At 52.2% G+C, this 17723-nt stretch overlaps 1 long non-coding RNA gene across 1 annotated transcript; it reads right to left on the bottom strand.

Moving 5' to 3' along the window:
- Nucleotides 1-7988: 7988 nt before the first annotated feature.
- LOC120856722 lies at nt 7989-9725 on the bottom strand. Its single transcript, XR_005719468.1, has 2 exons — nt 9561-9725; nt 7989-8429 (listed from the first exon to the last, which is right to left on the bottom strand). It is a non-coding gene; the product is annotated as an uncharacterized LOC120856722 (long non-coding RNA).
- Between the last annotated feature and the right edge of the window lie 7998 nt (nt 9726-17723).

Below are 17723 nucleotides of genomic sequence, written 5' to 3'. Positions count from 1 at the left end.
CCCCCCCCCCCCCCCCCCCGCTCTGTCCCTGTTTGTGATCCAGTCTTCATGCTTCATGATATTTAAAAGCCTTCCTTGGCATCCAGGCTGCCTGCCCTCTAGGGGCTCACAGTCTAACAAAGGAGGTAGAACAGAAACAGGGAGTGAGGCAGGAGGGGAGAGTCAGTCAGTCAGTTCAGTCGCTCAGTTGTGTCCGACTCTTTGTGACTGCATGGACTACAGCACGCCAGGCTTCCCTGTCTATCACCGACTCCCGGAGCTTACTCAAACTCATGTCCATTGAGTCAGTGATGTCATCTAACCATCTCATCCTCTGTTGTCCCCTTCTCCTCCCGCCTTTGATCTTTCCCAGTATCAGGGTCTTTTCCAATGAGTCAGTTCTTCACATCAGGTGGCCAAAGTATTGGAGCTTCAGCATCAGTCTTTCAAGTGAATATTCAGGACTGATTTCCTTAGGATGGACTGGTTGGATCTCCTTGGAGTCCAAGGGACTCTAAAGAGTCTTCTCCAACACCACAGTTCAAAAGCATCAATTCTTTGGTGCTCAGCTTTCTTTATAGTCCAGCTCTCACATCCATACATGACTACTGGAAAAACCATAGCTTTGACTAGGCAGACCTTTGTTGGCAAAGTAATGTCTCTGCTTTTTAATATGCTGTCTAGGTTGGTCATAGCTTTTCTTCCAAGGAGCAAGCATCTTTTAATTTCATGGCTGCAGTCACCATCTGCAGTGGTTTTGGAGCCCAAGAAAATAAAGTTTCTCACTGTTTTCATAGTTTCCCCATCTATTTGCCATGAAGTGATGGGACAGGATGCCATGATCTTTGTTTTCTGAATGTTGAGTTTTAAGCCAATTTTTTTTCACTCTCCTCTTTCACTTTCATCAAGAGGCTCTTTAGTTCTTCTTTGCTTTCTGCCATAAGGGTGGTGTCATCTGCATATCTGAGGTTATTGATATTTCTTCTGGCAATCTTGATTCCAGCTTGTGCTTCATCCAGCCTGGCATTTCACATGATATACTCTGCATTTAAGTTAAATAAGCAGGACACAATATGCAACCTTGATGTACTCCTTTCTCAATTTGGAACCAGTCTGTTGTTCCATGTTTGGTTCTAACTGTTGCTTCTTGACCTGCATACAGATTTCTCAGGAGGCAGGTCAGGTGGTCTAGTATTCCCATCTCTTTAAGAATTTTCCACAGTTTGTTGTGATCCACACAGTCAAAGGCTTTGGTGTAGTCAATAAAGCAAAAGTAGATGTTTTTCTGAAATGCTCTTGCTTTTTCGACGATCAAGAGGATATTGGTAATTTGATCTCTGGTTCCTCTGCCTTTTCTAAATCCAGTTTGAACATCTGGAAGTTCATGGTTCACGTATTGTGAAGCCTGGCATGGAGAATTTTGAGCATTACTTTACCAGTGTGTGAGATGAGTGCAATTGTGTGGTAGTTTGAGCATTCTTTGGCATTGCCTTTCTATGGGATTGGAATGAAAACTGACCTTTTCCAGTCCCATGGGCCACTGCTGAGTTTTCCAAATTTGTTGGCATATTGAGTGCAGCACTTTCACAGCATCATCTTTTACGATTTGAAATAGCTCCACTGGAATTCCATCATCCCCACTAGCTTTGTTCGTAGTGATGCTTCCTAACGCCCACTTGACTTCACATCCCAGGATGTCTGGCTCTGCGGAGGGAGTCGTGAAGGAGGAGAAGTAGGAAACTGTCTCACAGGGGGGTCTGTGGGGAGTTTTGGAATCTCAGAAGGCAACATAACCGGGAGGGAAAAACCCCAAAACCCACAGAAGACACGCCTAACTGCAACAGCGGAAGAGAGAACTTTCCCGTGAAAGGCTCTAACCTAACTGCCTAACCCGCAGCCTAGCCTGCTCAGAGAACAAAGGATTGAGCAAATACCAAAGGAGAGCTAGCTGCGTACCTGTCCCTCTCCACCTGGAGGCAGAGAGGCAGGCTTTCGACAGCCAGAGCCAGAAGGCAAGGGGTTTCTGCAACCTCATCCCCAGAGAAGCCTGTGAGCAGGCTCCCAGCTGCTAACCATATCTTCCTGAGATCCTGAATGGTTGACATCTGCCAGGAGGGCCACAGCCTGAGATTAGCTCTCCATAGGAGACATACAGCACACCTGGGATGGTGCTCTTGCAGCGCACCCAGGAAACTGAGTGACCGGGACCAGGGAGGTGTTTAAGATATACAGCCCACCTGGGACAGTGTGCTCAGCAAGCACCTGATCGCCTGAGCTGCTCAACCTGGAAAGGGCACAAAACGCATGCCCAGCCCACATACACTGAGCCAGAACTGTGTGTGAGTGTCTCCCGTGGAGGTATGGGTCAGCAGAGGCCTGCTGCAGGGGCAGGGGCTCTGGGTGAGGCATAAGCCATCTTGGAGGAGGTCTCTATTAACCCCACCATAAAACCACCACAACTTACACAGGACTGGGGAAACAGACTCTTGGAGGACACAAACAAAGCCTTGTGTACACCAGGACCCGGGAGAAAGGAGCGGTAGTGACCCCACAAACTGACCCAGGCATGTCCCTGAGCGTCCAGGAGCCTCCGGCGGAGGCGTGGGTGGGCGGCGGCTGCTGCTGCAGGGTCGGGGGCACTGAGTGCTGCAGTGCATGCATGGGACCTTCTGAAGGAGGTCGCCACTATCTTCCTTACCTCCACCATAGTTTGGCCTCAGGTCACAGCCTGCCCATCAACAGAAAATTGGATTAAAGATTTCCTGAACACGGCCCTGCCCATCAGAATAAGACCCAGTTTCCCCCTCAGTCAGTCTCTCCCATCAGGAAGCTTCCACAAATCTCTTATCCTTATCCACCAGAGGGCAGACAGAATGAAAACCACAATCACAGAAAACTAACAAAACTGATCACATGGACCACAGCCTTGTCTAACTCAATGAAACTATGAGCCATGCCATGTAGGGTCACCCAAGACGGACGGGTCATGGCTGAGAGTTCTGACAAAACGTGGTCCACTGGAGAAGGGAATGGCAAACCACTTTAGCATTCTTGCCTTGAGAACCCCATGAACAGTATGAGGGGCAAAAAGATAGGACTCTGAAAGATGAACTCCCCAGGTCAGTAGGTGCCCAGTATGCTACTGGAGAAGAATGGAGAAATAACTCCAGAAAGAATGGAGATACAGATACAGACCCAAAGCAAAAACAACACCTAGTTGTGGATGTGACTGGTGATAGAAGCAAGGTCTGATGCTGTAAAGAGCAATATTGCAGAGGAACCTGGAATGTTAGGTCCATGAATCAAGGCAAATTGGAAGTGGTCAAACAGGAGATGGCAAGAGTGAACATTGACATTTTAGAAATCAGTGAACTAAGATGGACTGGAATGGGTGAATTTAACTCAGATGACCATTATATCTACTACTGTGGGCAAGAATCCCTTAGAAGAAATGGAGTAGCTATCATAGTCAACAAAAGAGTCCAAAATACAGTACCTGGATTCAGTCTCAAAACCAGAATGATCTCTGTTCGTTTCCAAGGCAAACCATTCAATATCACAGTAATCCAAGTCTATGCCCCAACCAGTAACGCTGAAGAAGCTGAAGTTGAATGTTTCTATGAAGATCTACAAGACCTTCCAGAATTAACACCCAAAAAAAGATGTCCTCTTCATTATAGGGGACTGGAATGCAAAAGTAGGAGGGGAGAGAAGGCAGGGAAATGCCTGTGTTTGTGTGGTGGTGGGTCTCGTGGTCTGAGACTCGGCCCTGCAGGGTTAGGATCTGTGCTTGGAGAGTCCTGTGGTCTGGGAGCAGAGCCTGTGTCCAGCCCCCACCCTTGGCTTCCTTGGGGCCATCCCAGGAGATCTCAGCCTACTTCCCTGCCCCCGCCCCAGCCAACAGAGCCCTGGATGGCCTGGAGTCCAGGGATGGGATCTTGTCCACGGGACTTCCAGCAGAGACAGTCCACTGGGCAGCCAGCGTTAGAGGCCCAGGGGTCACGGGGCTGCTGAGACAGCCCCAGCCGTGGCCTCATGGATCCAGCTCTCCTGACCTCCCCAGCTGCTCTGTTCCCTGGGTCTGAGGCTCTTGGTCCTTCAGCTTCTCTCAGGACAGGACAGCCTGTCCCTTCCTTGCCTCCCCGAACCCCAGCCCCAGCCCTGGTCCGAGTGCCCCACCACGACTGCGTTCCTGTCCAGCTCAGGTTGGGCCCCGTCCTTCCCAAAGGCCTCCCCATGCGTTTGGGGGGCAAGCACTGCAGGTACTCCCATGGAGCCTGGGAGCAGAGGCTGGGAGAGGGGCCTGGCCCGCTGCAGAGATCCCTGTGAAAGTTGCAGGTGGAGAAACAAGGAGCTCCTCTTGCATCCTCAGCATCTTGCATCTTCAGGGCCCTGTAGGAGTGCCCTCGGGAGCAGGGCGGGTCTCCTCAGACAGGAGCCCTTGGCAGCTTGGGTGAGGCTGGGCCTGGGGCTGCTTCAGTGCCAAGCATTGTGGAACCACTCCAGGGAAGGGGGCATTTGGAGCAATGGAGAGGCCAAGCCCCTCATCCCTGGGGACCAGGGGGACATAACTGATGCTTCCACAAAGAAAGCTCCAGGTGTCAAAGAAATTCTTTGGCAAAGTAATCCTGACTGGGATACCAGAGCCGGGATGCAGGTGTGAGGGGAAGGGATTAGAGGCTCAGAGGCATCTCCTTGAATTACAAGGCTGTGAAGCCTGGAGGACTTTATTCATTCATTCCTTTGCTCACTTATATATTCACTCCACAGCCATATCCTGAGGACTTCCTGTCTGCCAGACACTGTTACTTGCTAGGGGACACCTTGGAACTCAGCTTGAGTTCAGTATCTCCCTCCAAACCACCCAGCCTCTCCTCCCATGTTGCCGGCTCAGCAAAGGCACTATCACTGGTCAAGTGATAGTGGGCACAACCTCTGCACCTGGCCCATCACCCATCCTGTGAGTCCCATCTCCTTAGCAACTTCCTAAGCAACCAAAACAACCCCACCAACAACAGGTCCACCGTCCTCCCGTCCCGCCTCCGCGGCCTGAGTCCTGCCCACTGTCAGACTGTCTGCTGGTGAGGGCACCGTAGTCTCCTACACCCCCTGCCTCCAATCTTGTTCTTAGGAGTCCCCCTCGTCCTTGCAGGGAGGGGATCTTCCTTAGCTGGAAATTTGATCATCCATTCCTCTGTATAAACCCATCACTAACTCCCCACTGATCTCAGAACAAGATCCAAATTCCTTATCATGGCACTTAAAAAAGATGCAGAGATTTATTAAAACTTTGGAGATACCTAACAAGTTATTGGATAAATTCTTATTATCTTTAGGAAATCTAGAATCTGAGGGATTGGATTTCAAAAGATTTAGAAAGAACTCGTTCTAAAAGCTTTCAATATTATATTCTTCATTAAACTGGGACTTGGACCCACTTTAGGCATCCTTTTGTCTCTGAACCATCGCTTTGATAAACTTGTCAGCAGCAGCACATGAAATGATGGCCAGTTGAGAGACGGGTATTCTCCCTCACCCAGATACAGCAAACAGCGCCACAGTTCCTACTCAATGGAGTAGGAGCTTTGTGAACTTGGGGCTCCAGCCTCCGCGTTTGGCCCTTATCTCCCCTACTTTGTGCTGCTTGTACTTTACACTCAGCTTAGAGACTGGTTCATGAGTGATTCCTAGATGCGTCATGACTGGTGCCTGCTGTCCTCTCTGCCCATGGGAAACGCCCACTGTCCTTCATGTCTACCTGTAAGCTCCCCCTTCTCTAGAAGCCTTTCTAGTGCCTGAGACTGGTGGGGACCAGGCCCTGGCTCACACGTCCCTCCGCTACTGCATGTACCACATTGAGGGAAAGTCCACATCAGAGACCTCAGGGGAGAGAAGGACCTGTGGACAAATTCATGAACTGTGGCACCCCAGGCACAAAAGACCATATACCATTTTGGGGGCATCAGGGAACATTTCCCAGAGGAGGGGATGCTGGGGCCAGAGCTTAAAAATCACACACGAGTTGGGCCCGGAGATAGAATGGAAAGGGAATGCCAGGTGGAGGGAGTAAAACTCCTGTTGGATGCATGAGTGAAACAGAGTGGTGGACACTGGGAGCGGCCAGTGTGTGTGTGTGAAGATGGTGACGGCAGGTGACAGGGGATACCTGTGTCTTTATCACCTGGTGGTAAGCGGAGTCACTGAGTGTCACAGAGGTGTGACAAGGATGTCGCTGTTCCCTGCCCCAACCCCGCCCCCTCCCACGCCCCTGATCCCTGGGAGAACCTTGCTGCTTGCTGATTCTCAGGGCCTAGAGAGAGGCTACTGAGGCATCAAGGTAGAAATGGACCCAGCTGCACAGGTTTTAGGCTGAAGGGGCCAAGGAGCCCCTCCAGGCTACCCTGGCCTGGCTGTGGAAGCTGTCCTGGGCTTCTTGGAAACTCCAGAGCAGACCCTGGTCAATAGGGGGCAACTCTGGAGGACTCTGGGGAATGAGGGCTCTGGTTTCATGAAGGGCAGTGAGGGAGACAGGCCAGGGCTCTGGAATCTGGGAGGAGAGGCCCGCTTGTCGCTGAAAGGCTCCGGGGGTGGGATGCCAGCTAGGAGTATCTCAGGCTCACAGAATGGATGCCAGAAGCAGAGTCCAGCAAGAGGTCTGGCTGGCACCCTGCACAGACAAGTCACGGCCTCCACGTCAGATCAGGGGTGGGGCCCGAGTCACAGTGGTCCTGGCTGGGGCTGATGGATAGTCCTGGGGCTGCCAGGCAGTCACAGAAACAGTGCATCTCTGCTGCCCCCAGCACTGGCACGCAGGGCGAGTTGCTTCTGTGAGCCAGACAGGGCAGTCAGCAAGAGCCATGATGTCCCTGCACTTGGAGCTTACTTTCCGGGGGTCATAAGAAAGAAACATGCTCAGCGTGGGGTCCAGAGTGTAGAGGGAGGGGCTGGCCTCCCCGGGAGAGGAGGGGTCTGAGCCGGCCTGGGATTCCTGCACACACACGGCCTCTAGCCTGGTTCCCAAGAGCAGCTCTGCGGTGTTCCCCACCGCCACCGCCAGCTTCCTGCTCCACAGACGCAGAGTAAAGGGGTCTGCGGCTGGGGGAGGCTGGGAGCAGATGACTTGAGGGCAAGCACTGTGCAGCCAGGGTGGTATTGGAGGATTCGGTTTCCAGGGGAGAAGGCTGGGCTTTAGGTACGCCTGGAAACAGTTCCATTCAGGGGCTGGGAGGCTGGGGTCGGAACCCCGGGGCCCACCCTCGTCTGCCCTGTTCGCCCTGAGTTCCTCGGTCTCCTAAGCCCCCACACCCCAGGCCAGTTCTCAGGCCTCGTTTCTCCATCCTTCTTCTAACTGTCCCTGGCCGCAGGATGGCCCTCTAGATGACATTCTCAGCGTCCCTCCCCCACTTCTGGGCAGCTGGTTCGGCCTTCGTCCAGCCTTAGATGAGGTGGGTGACTCCCACACATACCTCCTCATCCCACCCCTCTGTTTTGCATTCCACCCCTCATCCAGGGAGATCCGTGGTCCCAAGGGACAAGATTCCTCCAGCCTCCTTTCACCCAGACAGCCCTGGCAGAAAGGCCAACAGGAACGCCTGGAAACCTCACCACCAGAGGCCTGACCCTTGGACGGTGATTCAGAGCAGGCATCCAGAGAGGCTGGGGTGGAGAGGAACCCCAGGCCAGGCTGGGGAGGGCTGCTTAGGAAGCGGAGCCTCAAAGAAGGGCCTGTCCTCGGTTATCTTAAGGGAGGGGATGGATATATGCCTGGCTCACTGTCCCACAAGGGGCAGCGCCCTGGGTCACCCTCCCTGGGCCTGGCCTGGCTGTCTGCTATGGGTGTGCAGGGGAGGGCACTCAACCAGCGCCTCCATTACGCACTTCTGTTCCTGTCTGCGTTTCAATCCGCTGCCCGAGGAGAGCACAATGCAGCCATTCAGAGTCTACTCAGTGATGCGGGGGAAAGTTCATGGCACAGCACAAGACAGAAAGGCAGGCCACACAGTGGTAGATACTCTGTAGATACTAGTTTAGTGGAATAAATGAATAAACACATAAATTGAGATCATATAAATAAAAACATAGAAAAAATCTAAAAACACAGGTAACCTTATAAATCGAAACAAAGCATTGCAATCATGTAAATCTTAAATATAGCAAATGTTCATGATGTTGTATTAGGTGAAAAAAGCTTGTTATAAAATGGTAATATTCAATTTTGTAAACAATTTTAATCATGAAAATCTAAACATAAAAATAAACATCACCGTTTGAATCTAAACTGTCTTGGCATCTAGTCTGTGACAGGCACCTATGTGCTGATGCTCACAACATTTTGAAGTAGGTTCTGTTATTTTCATCTCCGGGTTACAGGTGCAAAGAGGCGAGAGGTCATTTATGCCGGGTCACACCCCAGAGATGGCAGGACAGCCACTTGAACCTACGCAGCTTGGCTCGAAGAAAAGGTACTAAAAGAAACAATGTCAGTTCTCTTTAGGGTTTTTTTTGGGGGGGAGGTGGGGGGGCGACTTCTACGTGATTTCTTCTCTGTGCTTTTCTATATTTTTCAACTTTTTCCCAAAAAGCATGTTATTTCTGTAATCAGTGCCTCTCCTTTCCCTCTCCACCCCACACAAAATAAATGGGGGTTTTAAAAGTAACAAAACAAGACAAAATTGTCCCAGGAAAGTGCTGCTCCTGCAGCCCTGGGAACAGTCCTGCCCAGAGCTGGCTGTTGGAGGGTGAGGTCAGTGGCCTGGGCCCCCCACCCAACCCTGGGAAGGCCGGTGGGAGGGCTCAACCCTCCCCTCTGTGCCACGTGGTCCCTGAGGGTCCCAAAGGCCTTGGGCTGTGCCCCTGAGGAATCTCAGGTCTCTTCATGGAGGCCACCCAGAGCGTGGGCTGGGTCCAGGCCACACCCTGGTTGCCCTTGAGAGGCACTGGACAGGCTGTGCTGTCCTTCCCTAGCCCTGGGGAGGGCTGAGTGTGTCGGGGTGGGGTGGGCGACTGGTGGGAGAGTCTGGAAGCCTCTCTGTGGTTTCCCAGCCCTCCCACCCCCACTATATATTCCCATCCCACGTGGTTCCTCCACAGGGAGCAAGGCTCCCTTCTGCAGCACCCAGCTGCTGTTGGGACCCTCTTAGTGACCAGTCCCTCATTACCTCACCAGCAATGTAGGCCGTGTGGGACCCTACACAGACCAGAGCAATGGACTCAGAGCCAGAAACACTCGGTTTGACCCTAGTTCTGGCTCTTAGCTGTGTGGCCTTGGAACCTGAGTTCTCTGAGTTTCAGGTTCATCGTTTGTCAGAAGGGCTGGTGATGACTAAGGATTACATAAGCTATCGTAGGTCACATGTCTGGAGCAGGGAAGGGGCTTTGTAAATCTGCCTCCCAACGCTGGCCTCCCTGTAAGTCCTGCTGTTCCCAGCTCTCCCTGTGGAGCCACGCAGAGTAGACTCCACACGTCCAAGGTGTGTCTCCCCCGGCAGGCCTCCCCAAGCTCCCGCGGCCACCCCAGAAAAGCACGGCGTGGCGCCAGGCAGGCTGCCACCTCGGTCTCTCTAGAGCAGTGTCTCACAAACCTGGCTCCGTGGGGATCCCTGGGCAGCCTGGTTGAACACTCCACCCATGGAGAGTGCAGGAACAAGTCCCAGAGTCCACAGTTTCACAGTCTCCCCAGTGGCTCTCATGGGAACCAACTGGCGAGGCCCTTCCTTCAGTGTGTCACCCGGAAGAGACCCGTGCTGGGCTGCTGCTGACTGACTTGACCTGAGAGGCTGTCCTGGCTGCCCCCCCCACCATCCCCCTCAGCGCCCTGGGTGTGCCCCGTGGGGTGTGCTTGTGCCACAGACAGGGAGCAGCCTTTCAGAGAAATGACCTACCATGCTCTGCTCTGAAACCGGACAGTGGCTCGGGCCAGGAACCCTGGCCTCCCCAAGTCGGACCCAGACACTTGTCCAAAGAGAGGCCTGAGCCACAGCCTCGCGGGGCTCCCAGAATAAGCCTGCTGACTGTGGCACGCTGCCCTCCCCAACAGACTGGCAGGGCCACAGCCCTGTGAGAAGAGCACAGAACTCAGGCCGCCAGAGGCCCTGCCCTGAGAGGCCTGCCCTGGATTCCAGAACAAGCCTCAGAGGACGGGGCCAGCTGTGGGGCAGCCAGGGGTGGGGTGGGGTGGGGTGGGGTGGGGCTGCCCCTGGGCTCGGGACTGGGATCCCAAGCCTGCAGGGAAGGTCCTGGGCCTCTCCGGCCCTGAGGCTGACCGTGTCCCGGGGAGAGTGTGGACAGCTGCAAGGCACCCGAGAGAGCTGAGCCCCAGAGGGGCAGTGGCTTCCATGATGCAGGGCAGGCACTCACTGCACTAGGCCCTTCAGTCCTCTCAGACTGTGGTCCTTTAGGCTGGAGGGGGCTTTAGAGAGACCCACCACCCCTTAATTCCTGGCTGCCTAAAACATTCCCTCAGAGACCATGCTCACCGTCAAGGCAGTCCCTGTTCCAGCCAGCCAACCCTGACCATTAGAACATTCTTTCCTAAGCTGGTGTCAGGCCTGCATTCCTGGAACATTCACCCAGGGTGCTCCCTCTTTTAAGGCAAGTTCTTCACACGTTAAGAGACAGTATATCATGTTTTCCTGGAGCTGCCTAAATAGTCATTGGTGCCTGAACACTTGGGTTCAAATGTGACTCTTGGAATCCCAGTTTCCTCATCTGCAAAATGTAGACTATGGCTCCTCCTTACCGAACGCGTGCCCTGGGCCTGCTGCTGCTACGTTGCTTCAGTCGTGTCCGACTCTGTGCGACCCCATAGATGGCAGCCCACCAGGCTCCCCCGTCCCTGGGATTCTCCAGGCAAGAACACTGGAGTGGGTTGCCATTTCCTTCTCCAGTGCGTGAAAGTGAAGTCGCTCAGTCGTGTCCGACTCGTAGCGACCCCATGGACTGCAGCCCACCAGGCTCCCGGGCCTACTGCTGCACTACGCAAGTCACATGCTCAACCCAGTGGTGATTTAGTCAGGTTTCCTGTCTCTTTGCCAGCCGCCCTGGCAGTGCTTGCTCCAGGATGGCTGGGAAGGGGTGTGAGCCCCCTCTGCTGGCCAGTAGGTGAATTGCAGACAGGAAAGGCCAGAGTGAAATCACAGGCAGTTATGGTGGGTGGGACCTGAAGGTGGCCTGACCCCGCTGAGCATTTTTGTTGTTCACTCACTAAGTCGTCTCCGACTCTTTGTGAACCCATGGACTTCCTTGTCCTTCACAATCTTCCGGAGTTTGCTCAAACTCATCCATTGGGTTGGTGATGCCATTCAACCATCTCAGCCTCTGTCGTCCACTTCTCCTGCCTTCAGTCTTTCCCAGCATCGGGGTCTTTTCCAATGCGTCCTGCCTGTGAGTGTTTGAGGGTCTTCTGTGGAGCTGTGAGTTAGCAGTGGCCTGCCACAGGGACAGGGGCACTGGCAGCAGCAGTCTTGGGAGGCACAGCGTGTTGCCATAAGTCCTCTTGGAAGAGGTCGCCATTAGCCCCACCATACAGCCTGTAGCCCTACCATAGAGCTGGGCATTTTACAGCTGAGGAAACTGAAGCCAGAGCTGCCACCTCATTGGATAGAATTTGCCATCATGGCTCCTGGCCTGGGGAGCTTCCCACCCCCCACCTCTCTTGCAGGGGAGCTGAACGGTTCAGTCCTAGTGGGCTCCCAGGGTCCTTCACCTCCATTTTAAAAAAAAAATCCCATCCACTCCACTCCTTTGGGGCTGCAAAGAGGAAGGGCAGGAGCCCGTGTGGTAGGGAGGACACAGGGCAGAGGCCGAGGTTCCTGCTATGTCCTTCCACCAGCAAGGTGCAGTTCCAGGGAAGGTCTGAAAGGGCAAGGCAGGAGTCGTGCGGCTTGCGGCATCCATGCAGAGAACACTGTCCTTGGAGAGGACAGAGGCCCCAGAGACTGGGCTCCAAACTCAGCCTGTTCCTTCTCCAGTGGCCTCATCTCAGTCTGTGGTCCCACCATCCACTCCCCACATCTAGGCGCTGAGTCGTATGTTTTTCTTGTTGGAAACTCCAGAATCTGCTATGATTTTCCATCCCTGCTGTTATTGCCTTAATTCAGACCCACCCCACCCCCTTTATTCCACCACAGCCTCTCAAACCTCCCTACGGATGCTCCCTTCGCTGCTTGCCAACCTCTGCCTAACAGATCTGCCTAAAATTCAGATGTACACACGTCACTTCCCTGCTTATAAATCCTTTAGTTGCTCCCTTTGCTTTAAGGAAAAAAAAAAAAATCAAAGTCCTTATCTTTGCCCATGGCACTTGAGATTTGCTTTCTGCAAATCTCCTCTTCCCACCCTGAATCCATGTGCAAAGAAGTGCCCAGAAATCCAGACCTGGCTTCACTTTCTGTCTCCCCACCTTTGCTGCCTGGTTAATGACTGGGTGCCTCCTTCCCATCTCACCTCCAACACACCCACATCCTGGAAGGGTCCCTGGATTCCCCTTGCCTCTCAGCTGGTTCAGCTGTGGTCTGAGAGGACACACAGCTTCTTCTATCTCTGTCAGAACCCTTAATGCGAGATACTGGTGAAGACCTTCATTTTCTTTTCTACTAGACTAGGAAATTCTTGAGGACAGGGTTTTATGTCTTTCTTTTCTGTGTAATACTCACAGCCAAACCAGTGTCTGCCACCTAACAGAGGATCACTGAGTGAGTGAGTGAGTGAAGATAGACAGGAACCAGAAGTCAGGAGAGCAGAAGTGGCTGGGAGAGGAGGGAGTGACCTGGAGGAGGGTGTCAGCATCCCCGTGGACACACATTTCTCCCAGGTCCAGCTGCACTCAGGGGGCCTCCCCTTTCCCGCCTCTCCTTGACAGCTAGTTCTGTGAGGGCAAGGGGCCTGGAGGATGATCAGGGACCTACACTTTAAACTGAGAGCACCCTTCCCCTCCCGGGGGACCCTGCCAGCCTCCCCACAGCCCTTGGGGCTGGTGGGAGAAATGGAAACATGAGGTGCTGGGACTGATCACCTGTCCCACCCAGCACTGAGTATATGCACTGGCTGTGTGCACGGCCCTGTGCTGAAGCCCTGAGTCTGTGCACATTCGATGTGACTATCCTTTGTCTAGCTGCAGATGGGACTAGGGTGGGCACAAGCCACAGGGGACAGGGATGAGCTCTGGCCGAGTGCTGGAGGATGTTTGGAGCTGGGGTGCTCAGCCAGGAGGTGAGACTTGACCGGATCTTGAAGCAGAGAGAAAAGGGCCATGGCATTGCTGGAAGGGGATAACGTGCATCAAGGCCAGCAGTCAGGACACACTGGAGAGTGTATTCCAGGGCCAAAAAAACAGAGGCTTTGCTGGGCGCCAGGGTTTGGGGAGGGAGTGGTGGGAAGTCAGATGAGAAAGGGACTTTGGAATCAGGTCCTGAAGGACTTTGCCCAGCCAAAGAGTTTGGACTTGAACAGTAACTAAGGTCAAATGGTGAGACCCACAGGACAGCGGGAAGGTTGGGGCTGGGTGGTGATTGTCTTCAGGAGTAATGCCTAGCAGAGTGGCCAGGCAGTGCCCTGCACTTTCCTCAGGGCTATTTTCTCCGAGGCCAGCAGAGGGCAGGACAGACCCACGATGTTTCCTGAGGTCTGGGGTGGGGTGGCCCTTCTGGGAGTGGGGAGGAACACCAGGTTCAGAGGGTTCAGAGGGAACAATCCAGCTGTGCACAGCTGTGTGTGTTTGTGTGTGTGTGTGTGTTGTGGTGGGGGTCAGGGCAAGCCGGCTCCTTCCCTCAAAAGGCCTGTGCGCGGCCACTGAAGCCACCGAGTTTGGGTGGCCTAATAGGACAGCCCTGCATTGGGCATCCACCCTTCTAGGGCACACGTCCCAGCCGAGTCCAGCTCTCCAGCTGTGCCCCTTGCTTTTGGTATCCCCAGCTCCTCACCATAATGAGGGAGCCCCAACCTCAAGAGTATCTGAATTGGACCCCCACTGAGGGCACCCCAACTTATTTGAAATCAACCCAAATCCAGGAAAGCAGCTAGGGAAAAGGAAGGCCATCCCCTGCTCAGTCCCCTCCCCCCAGAAGGAGGGGGGAAGTTTGTCAGGAGACAAGCGGAAGTCATTCTGCAGGTATCTGACAAAGATTTGCCCAGGGGCTTCTATGTTAGACAGGGCACGAAAGGGCAGCATCCTGGCCCAGAGTTCCCGGTGCACAGGGTCAGTGGCTCCCACGACCTCTCTGGTAAGGGCTGAGGGGCTAGGAGTAAAGTGCCCAGAAGTCTTGAGGAGGAGAGGATGCTTCTGCTCATCTAGTGCTGCAGAAGTTTTGCAGAGGAGGTGATACTGGTGTGTATGCTCGATCGCTGTTGTGTCCGACTATTGCCCTGGACTATAGCCTGCCAGGCTCCTCTGCCAATGGAATTCTCCAGGCAAGAAATACTGGAGTGGGTTGCCATTTTCTTCTCCAGGGGATCTTCCCAACCCAGGGGTCACACTCGCATCTCCAGCGCCTCCTGCATTGGCGGGTGTCTTCAAAGGAGGTGACACCGGAGGTAGGCCTTAAAATAGCAAGATTTTGCCAGATGGAGAAAAAGGAAGGGCGTCCGGAACAGGGGAACCAGCAGAGCAAAGACACAGAGGTGAGGTTGTGATAAGAGAACACTGATGAACAGAGTTATATATGCTCCCACCCCCAGCTTTATTGAGATGTATTGACATGTAACACTGTATAAATTTAAGATGTACAACACAATGAATTGATATAGGTATATATTGTAAAATGATTACAGTGGCAATTGCAATTAATAATCATTATTGCAAAATTACTGCCACATAAAGGTAGTTAACCATACGCTTTTTATGTGGCACTCCTCCTGCTATAGTATTTATTTATGTTTCTAATCCTCACATCAACCCTCAGGGTGCCATGATGCCCACTTTATGGATGAAGAGACTGATGGCCAGGGAAGCAAAATGACAGCCCTGATAAGAAACTTAGGAGCTGATCTACCAGTCAAGAACCATGTGACCCTGCTCTGCCCCATGGGACTGGAGTTAAGACGGGGGTGAGTGGGTTGCAGGAATATCACAAAGACCAGAAAGGTCTTCCTCCTCCAGAGGACCCCACCCTTGGTCTTAGCATCCCTGGCCAGGCTGTGAGACCTTCCAGTCAAACACTGCTCTCAAACAGCTGTCTATCTGATGGTCTTATCATGTTTGCTTTTCCTTTTAAAAAAGTTGTTGTTTTAATTGTATTCTTGTGGGTTGCAGATTTTGTCCAGGCCTGGGTCAGAAAGAGAAGGAGGAGCCCTGGGGTGGAGGGAGAGGAGAAGGGGCTGGACCAGGGCAAGTCAGCCTGCCCCTCCAAGGCTTGCCCCCTGCCTGAGTGGGGGGAGGTGCTGGGAGAGCAGGGCTCCCTCCACTGACATCTTCTTCCAGATGAGAGACAGGCCTGCTCCTACGGGGCTCTCCTTCTCTGCAGGGGCCCCTCCAAGCCTCTGCTCTGGACCTTGGGACAGCCATCCTCACATCCTCTGAAAGCCCCTACTTAGAAATCACCCAGAGCTTCTAAACTGGGAGCTCGCATCTTTTCCTTGCCAAGTGAAAGAGAAAGTCACTCAGTTGTGTCTGATTCTTTGTGACTCCTCGGACTGTAGCCCGCCAGGCTCCTCTGTCCGGGGAATTCTCTAGGCAAGAATACTGGAGTGGGTAGCCATTCCTCAAAAATCAATTTACATACATATATTAAATCATTATGTTGTACACCTGAAACTGTCATATGTCAATTATACTCAATAAAAATCATTAAAAGTTATAAAAATTTTGATAAATACTATAAGATCAAGGGAAGGCATATAAAAATTAAGAGCGTTCTGTCCACCCCTGCTCCTGTTCCCATCCTATTCCCCAGGGAACCACTCTTAACAATTTCTTGTTTATCCCTAAGGCGTGTTCCTTATAAACAAGCCTACATAGATACACATCACTGTATTTTTCTTTAACACAGTTGAATCATAACTATATTATTTTATGGCTAGCTTTTTTCTCATTTAATGTCATATTTTGGGCATCCTTTTTATGTTAATGTCTGTATATCCACCCATTCTTTGTACTGACTGCAAAGTCATTGTAAGGACTCAAGTAACCAGTTCCTTTTTTTGCTGGACATTTAAGATGCTTCCAGTTTTCACTATTCAGATAGTGCTGAGACGCACAGCTATATTTGTAGATTAATTGACTGCTGATTAAAATCTGAATATTTGTTACCAAATTGACTTCCAAAAATGCTGTAACAACCTACAGTACCATCAGTAGTGTATGAGAATGCCCATTTTCTTGCATCTTTACCAATGTGAGTATTATCCACCTTTAAATCTTTATTGATTTGATAGGTGAAAAATAATATCTCATTAAAAATTAAGTACCTTTTAGAGTGAGTTTGAGACTATTTTCCTATATTTGTTGACTACTTTAATTTCTTTCTTCTCTTTTTGTGAATCCCATGTTATTGATGTTTGACCATTTCAAGGGAGGTCTATGCATCATTTTCTCATTGATTCGTAGGAGCTCTTTGTATATTAAGGAAATAAGCATATAAGATCCATTTTATTATCTGCTATATACTCCATGTTTGGAAAACATTTGTTAAATAATGATTGCTAATTTATGACTTCTTTCTCCGTTTTTTCCATCGAATTCTGGTACATGGACCCTCAGAATGTTTATCAGCATGAAATGGTCTGCATTGAGTTGATGTGACTCTGGCTAAAAGCAAAGCCAGAGTCCCAGAAGCCTCACTGTTAATCCCAGAAGCCTCACTGTGGCTAAATGTAGGCTGTCTGTTGGCTTTCTGAATATTTTAAGTGGCTTGAGGCACCGTAGGGCCAGGGGCCCTAGCGTGGGAGCTGCAGCCGCAGCTCTGGCCCCATCAGTGCAGCTCATTTGATCAGCAGTGTGGTCTGCACCTGTGTGCATCCCTTGGTCCAGCTGTGAATTCTTGTGTTCGTGTGAGTGGGCTGAGTGTTTGCATATTTTCCTCTTTGTTTACGGGCACTTAGGGGTGTGGGTCCCTCTTCCCTTAGCAGAAAGTCCCTGAGCCTGCTCCCAGGCCAGGCTCAGTGGGACATTACTTGTGCTGAGTCCTGGGGATGGAGGAGGGGATGTGGAAAGCAGGAAGGCGGGCAGGAAGAGGCTCCCAGCTGCCCCCAACCTCTCTGGCTTCTCCGCATCCTTGGGGGAACCTTCCCAGGGACATGTTCCATTCCTTTGAGGTGTGGTGTAGGGACCCAGGCACTATAAGAGCTGGTGTGCAGGGCCTGAGATTGGGAAGTGGGGTTGCTAGACACCAAATATGAAGGAGTAAGGGGCAGAGATTGTGCGGGGTGAAGCAGATGGTGAGGGGAGGCCCTGGCCAGGGAGAGGTGGGTTTCAGGCTTCTGGGCAGCCCCTCCCTGCTCAGCCTAAAGGTGGTTTCACTGGGGTTGTGCTGTTCCCTCCTGGTCCTGGGGTGTGTGGGAGGAGGCTCTGAGATCCCAGTGGGAACAGGGGCTGGGGGTGGGCAGGGGTGGTAGGCAGAGCAGGGAAGGAGAAGCCTGTTAGAGCCTCACAGCTGACTTAGAAGCCTCCAGGTTGGTTTGTTTGTTTAACCCAGGGCTGACTTTTATGAGACCGCCACATTCCTGGGGATTGGCGAGAGCGAAGGTGATTAATGGGGTTGGCTATGGTAGCGGGAGCAGCAGGAGGCGGAGGAGGAGGCAGCCAAGGAGAA

The sequence above is a fragment of the Oryx dammah genome, unplaced genomic scaffold (genome assembly GCF_014754425.2).
Source record: "Oryx dammah isolate SB20612 unplaced genomic scaffold, SCBI_Odam_1.1 HiC_scaffold_28, whole genome shotgun sequence".
Classification (NCBI taxonomy): domain Eukaryota; kingdom Metazoa; phylum Chordata; class Mammalia; order Artiodactyla; family Bovidae; genus Oryx; species Oryx dammah.
Note: the sequence above shows the minus strand (reverse complement) of the source record. Positions and strands in the feature narration are given on the sequence as shown.